The following is a 6,939-nucleotide window of genomic DNA, read 5'->3' on the forward strand; positions in this document are numbered from 1 at the left end:
ACATACTGCAACTTCATGTAAGCAAAACCATCCTTCATTCATAATAGTATAAGCATAAAACCATCCTTCATTCATAATAGTATAAGTATAAAACCATCCTTCATTCATAATAGAATAAGTCATACAGGTACCAAGGCCACTGCTGTACCACTGCTTCACAGAAGTGAAATGTGTCAATTCATTCACTGAATCTACTGTTGGAATGATTGCTCATTCATTTATTAGCACGGAAGACATATAAGGAAGGCAAATAATCCCTACAAATTATTAAATTGTGTGTGTGTGTGAGCAAGAGAGAGAGAGATCTGTATAATCATAACCACATCCCTTGTATGAGCACAAACAGTTAATGAGAGTTGATTTTGATGTCAATCACTCTGCATTTGATCAAATACACTGCATCTAAGTGGAACTTCTAATACATGTGCATATAGTAATTCATTGGAAACTCTTTGGTTGAAAGCTTGCATTGTGTATAACCTGCAATCTAGAGTCATAGTATCACACTGTACACAGCTTTATTGAGCAAACAACAGGTTCTCAATCAGTGAGTCAACAGGATGTGAGGAGCTTCACACACGGATGTGTGCATTGATTACCTCAAATGTAGAGAAGACAGTTTGACTGGTGGGTTCCATGTGAGTATTCTCCCATGCCATATAATGATACTGTTGTATGCCACTGAATTCCAATAAAACATGATTGACTGGTGGGTTCCATGTGAGTATTCTCTTCTGCCATATAATGATACTGTCTGTTTGCTACTAAATTCCAACCGAAACATGATCGAACTGGTCATTTTGCAACTTGGTGTAACAAAATATAGAATGAAATAAACCAGCAGAGCCGACTGGAGTTAGTGGGATAGTCCAGGAGCCCCAGGGATCATTCCCAGCCCGAAGCTCTATTAGAATGTATTGTGAGAAGCAATTCTCCCTGATGAAACCAAGTAACAGAGATAAGAGAATCCCCCAAGTGTTTCTCTATGGAGGGTGAGTGGAGGAGACTGGCCCGTTATCAAACCCAAAGATAATAGGAAATGACAAACTGTGACTTAATTAACCAACAGGGGTCTTGGAGGAGTCACTTAATTTCCCCACACATTTAGCGGTTGCAGAATCTGCTCAAGTCGACTGTGCTGTGCATATCCTACAGGCTTCAATAGAACTCACCATACATCGCAATGAACACTACGTATTTCCAGTCTTCTGAAAACAGCAGTCTGGACAGAAAATTCAAGTTGTCTTTTAATGGATAGTTTACTGTAGAGGGATGAGCATAACAGATCCCGCTGGGACCCCTGACAAATGTATGCACTCACTGCAATGTAAGTTGCCTTGGATAAACGCATCAGCTAAATGACATATATATAAATGACATATATATATAGATCAACCCCAATCACAATACACAGCCAAACTGAGCGGAGCCAAGCTGAGCTGTACAATGCTGACATAACCTCGTCCCCAGGCTATTCCACACAGCCCATATAAGCCTGGAATAACGACATAAGGAGCCATATCATAGCTGGCTTCCCCATGTGACCAAGTCCCAAGTGTCTTCTCCATCTTATTAAAAGGCTCACTGATAATCTAACAAGGCCTGATTACATGGCAAACATCCAGTTGTGTTTTTTAAGCATCTATATTTTCTCCAAAAATGACAAAACCCTTATCAGTTGTTACTAATTAAAACGCATTTAATTTGTTAATGAAAGCTTCAATGAAAGCCTGGGTGCAGAGCGCAGTATCCCATTACATGCCTCTGTCGTTTGGCTGTTTGATGTTTTGTTTTGGCTAGAGTGTGATGTGTCAGTGTCGTGGGATGCCTGTTGCTAGTGCTTTAGTACAATGACAGGCACACCACTGGCACATTCAGTTAAATACAAATGTATCCTGTTTTTTTCTTTTTTTCCCTAAACCAGGCGCATCAAGGAGGCCCAAAAACAAAAGCTGTTAGCTTTCATTCTAATGAACTTCCATCAAAGAGCGCCGGTGGGTCTGGTCTACACATCAAAGATACAGCTTCATTCACCAGCTGGCAGAAAGAGCCTCATGCGTAGGCTATCCATCCACTCTGCTTTGTCGCTCTTACCAAGACACATCAGTAGATACAACTTTAAAAACATGTGATGGATGTGGGTGGTATACTCTAATCTGGATGATTAGTTTCATGCGTGCTCGAAGCAAAGGAAAAAACCCATAGTCGGATATGAGAAAGGGCCAACCCTTTTGCTTTGTATTGCTGTCTTTACTGGCGACATGTCAGTACCAAAATGTTTGTGTGTGTCAAGTCCTCCTACGATTTGTGACCAAATCACTTCAAAGTAACTGGCAACCAATACAGAGAGTTAATTTCAGGTGATTTGGTCACAAAGGTTATCTGAAGTTAGTAACGGCTATTTAAACAACTCCATGGATGAACCATGGATTACAGTTGCTCCTGGCTCATAGACTACTTTCAAGGTAAGGAACCATAATGACTACGGTATATATATATGACTGACTATAATTTGTAAAATAGTGAACTATCCCTTTAAAATGGTATAGTGCTCAAGTAAGTCTAACTAACTAAGTACAGGTTGGGGTAGGCAAGAGTGTGTCTCTGTTTTATGGTCAACATATACAATATGCCTAGTGCACTCTGCACAAGCTGGTGCTTTCGAATAATCTGTTTGGTTTGGCACAAATATTTTTATATCAACAAATAGGTACCTAACCCTAACCCATTATAGCTGATATATATTTTCAGTACAGCCTCAAACCTGAGAGGTGGAGAGAATACTACGGTTGAAATAAAAAGGCTTTTGGAAGCAGTAAGTTGATAGTAAAACATTTTCAATTTCTATACACTATTATACTATACACTATTTTGGTGAATTTGCTAGGCCTATTTTTAGCCAATGAAAATGTGAGATAAACATGAGAAAACTAGGTGAGAGATGAACAAAGAGACAATGTAATTAGTGTCCTCAATAATAAAGCCATACAGGATTTAATTTGCTATAAACATATGTAGTCAAACAGCAGCCTACCTATTAAAAGAATCAGATGGGCCTTGATTAAAGTGCTTCTAAATGTAGTCCTGTCTTAATGATCTCATCGACAGTGTACAGTTGATGTATTGACATCGTACGCCATCTTGTGGCTATTAATTAATGTGCATTAGGTCAATAGACACCGCTCAAGCCAACCAAATAATATTTTATGTCGTTATTTGTATGTTTCGTGTGGGCCTACACAACGTGTTTTGGGTATTAAACTGAGTTGAGCAGATGGTTAGCCGGGAGCATATGTAATTTGTGGGAGGCAACACCGTTGACTTGGGAGACGACCAAGACTCACAAAATTAGAAGACAGATGTTCCAAATATATTATAAAAAGACCAACATTTTCATGCAAACATTCACAGCAGCAAACACATGTGTAGCTGATTGGACTGAGCATGCAGTATTGACAGCACTCAGGACGCTCTCTAGCAGGCTATGATTGGGTGAGATTAGGCCACATGTGGACAATTAATCTTTTTGTGAAGACTTTATCCACTTGTTTGTTTTTACCACTCCATCCCTTAGGCTATTATATCCACTGAACATCATGATGTCAATATTATAATTTTAAACAAGGGCAGTTGGCAACCTCAGTTTGTTTGATCCGTCCTTCTCCCTCTCCTCGCTCTGTTTAGAGTCAGAGCTGAATTATTTTAGGTGTCAGTCACACCAGCTCTGCAATTCTGCACCACTCTTGGACCCCTGCAGAGGAGAATCATTTATTCAGCCGGGCTGGAGGGTACTGTACTTAACCAGTCAGCAGTACACCTCACTGCGCCCCTGTAATAAAAGAAGAAAAGTTCACAGGCAGTCGCAGTCAAAGGGAAGACACCCTCTTTGTAATTCATGAATCTTTAACGAGAAGCCATTGCTTTCACATTGCCACCTCATAGGAGGCGGAGAGCAGCTTGTTCAGAATGTACTGACCTTGGTGAGTGCTACCTGGCAGGTCTATTATAGCCTGCAGCACTACACTGTCCATCCTCAGAAGACATCCTGTAAGGGACTGGTGTATTGTGACCAGTGATGTCAAGTTACACCAGCAAGGAGATCGCTGCTAACACATATTATGTGTTGTGATTACAGATGCAACCAATGACATGTCATGTCCAAGCATCAGCAAATCTTACAGATAAATAAATGAACAATATAGATAATTATACCAGGGATCTAAAGTGCATTGGGGAAATAACTAATTCACTATTATAATATTTACAAAATTGTGATGAACAAAGGTATGATTTTATTTCTACTTAAATTGTGATGAACAATTACTGAAGTAGTAAGTATTCATAATTGTTGAGTCATATAACATAATATTCATAGAAGACCTATCATTAATAACCGTAATTTGACTTCACGAAACTGACTTTCTCATTTTCAACTAATTTATATTAGATTACTCATAACACATTTTCTGTCAGATCGGAAACACTATCTGACAATGGACGCAGGATTCGAACCCAGTCACATGGATGGGTCTTCCCAGTGGGGAATATATAACAAGAGGTGTATGATTTGGATCACGCTTATGATGGATACAGGGGTGGAGCAGCAACTTTAAAAATGTGAGGGTTCTAAGGATGGGTGGGACAGAAGCATCGCAACCCCCTGCTTTCGGCCCCCGTTCCATTCTCCACAACATGCCAAATTGAAATGAAGGCCATGCATTTCTACATTTTCTTCAGCCCCAGATGCTCAAGTAACAACAAAGATCCGTAACTAGCACTCATGGCTTACAGAGTCACTCCTCTAGCAAACGGGTACAGTCCAGCTGAATTACTCATGGGCTGGAGGCTCAGAACAACTGTCACCCCATCACCCCTAGACCCAGGTTGGACTGACATAACCAAACTCAAAGAGGAGGAACAGAACAAGAGACGGAGACAGAGTAGGAACTTCAACAAAAGACACATAGGCTCACAATCTCTCAAGACTGATACCAGCAGGTGACCATGTCTGGGTAAAGGACACAAAAAGAAAAGGGGACAGTGATGAGACTGGCAGATGCACAGAGGTCATACATCATTGACACACCAAGAGGGATCCGGCGTCGCAACCAGAACCACCTCGTCACAACATTCAGTTGCTCAACAGTCCGGGGTCACCGTTATCATATTTTGCGCTTCATAATGCGCCACAGATTTTCAACGGGAGACAGGTCTGGACTGCAGGCCGGCCAGTCTAGTACCCGCTATCTTTTATTACGAAGCCACACTGTTGTAACACGTGCAGAATGTGGCTTGGCATTGTCTTGCTGAAATAAGCAGGGAGGGACATCCCTGAAAAAGACGTCGGCTGGATGGTAGCATAATGTTGCTCCAAAACCGTTCAGCATTAATGGGGCCTTCACAGATGTGCAAGTTACCCATGCCATGCCATGGGCACTAACACCCCCCCATACCATCACAGACTGGCTTTTGAACTTTGCGCTACTAACAATCTGGATGGTCCTTTTCTTCTTTAGAGCACATGACGTCCATGATTTCCCAAAACAATCAGACCACAGCACACTTTTCCACTTTTCCACTCTTCCATCTCAGATGAGCTCGGGCCCAGAGAAGCCTGCTGTGTTTCTGGATGTTGTGGATATAGGCCTACGGCTTTTGCTTTGCATGGTAGAGTTCTTAACTTGCATTTGTAGATGCAGCGACAAACTGTGTTAACTGACAGTGGTTTTCCGAAGTGTTCCCGAGCCCATGTGGTAATAGCCATTACAGAATGATGTCGGTTTTTAATGCAGTGTCGTCTGAGGGATCGAAGCTCACGGGAACTCAGTGTTGGTTTTCGGCCTTACCCCCTTACGTACAGAAATTTCTCCGGATTCTCTGAATCTTTTGATGATATTATGGACTGTAGATGGTGAAATCCCTAAATTCCTTGCAATTGTACATTGAGAAATGTTGTTCTTAAACTGTTGGACTATTTGCGACGCAGTTGTTCACAAAGTGGTGAACCTCACTCCATCCTGGCTTGTGAACGACTCAGGGATGCTCCTTTTATACCCAATCATGACACTCATCTGTTTCAAATTAACCTGTTTACCTGTGGAATGTTCCAAACAGGTGTTTATTGGGCATTCCTCAACTTTCCCAGTCTTTTGTTGCCTCTGTCCCAACCTTTTTAAAGGTGTTGCTGGCATCAAATTCAGAATAAGCATATATTTACAAAAATCAATAAAGCTATGTCCAAAAAAAAGCTATGTCAAAAAAGGATTAGTAATTTCATTTAAGTCCCAACATTATATAAAAAAAACATGTACATTAATTCTTCTTACAAAATATATTATTGGAACGTTATTTAATCTGAATCCAAAATTCCCATATTCCCAAATCTCTTAATGTCCTATTGTTGGAGCCATATGGAGGAGAGCTTTTGAGATTCGTTTTGGTTTTGCATCAAGAACAATTACAAATTGAGGGGTGGGTGTTAAAGCACAACACAAACGAGCAGGTGCCACATACAAACATCCTATGTGCCACACACGCACGTAACTTTACCGTACTTCAGCTGTTAACGCTTCCCTGGCCATGTATAGGGAACTTCGTTTCGTTTCATTAGCATTTCTCTCTGCCGTACGGAGGGTTGCCAAGTGGGGGGGATGGAATTCTGTGAAAGTGTGGGTGTCGGAGCACGGTTGCGACGCGCCTGGGTGGACAGCAACTATTTTCTTTTGGGCAGCTACCCACACGGTTAGCTGTGTTGCTCATTCCACGAATGCATGATCCTTACAAGTTGTACCTCGTTGTAAAGGTGACTAATCAGGCTTTCCAACGATATAAAATACAACACCAATTGGTATTATTAAAGGGGAGGAATAATCGACCGAAATAACGTTTCCGAACTTTATTGGAGGACTTTACTCCTATAGCTGACAGTTCATGACAGTA

The sequence above is a fragment of the Nansenia antarctica genome (assembly GCF_963989245.1).
Source record: "Nansenia antarctica genome assembly, chromosome: 3".
NCBI classification, from domain to species: Eukaryota; Metazoa; Chordata; class Actinopteri; order Argentiniformes; family Microstomatidae; genus Nansenia; species Nansenia antarctica.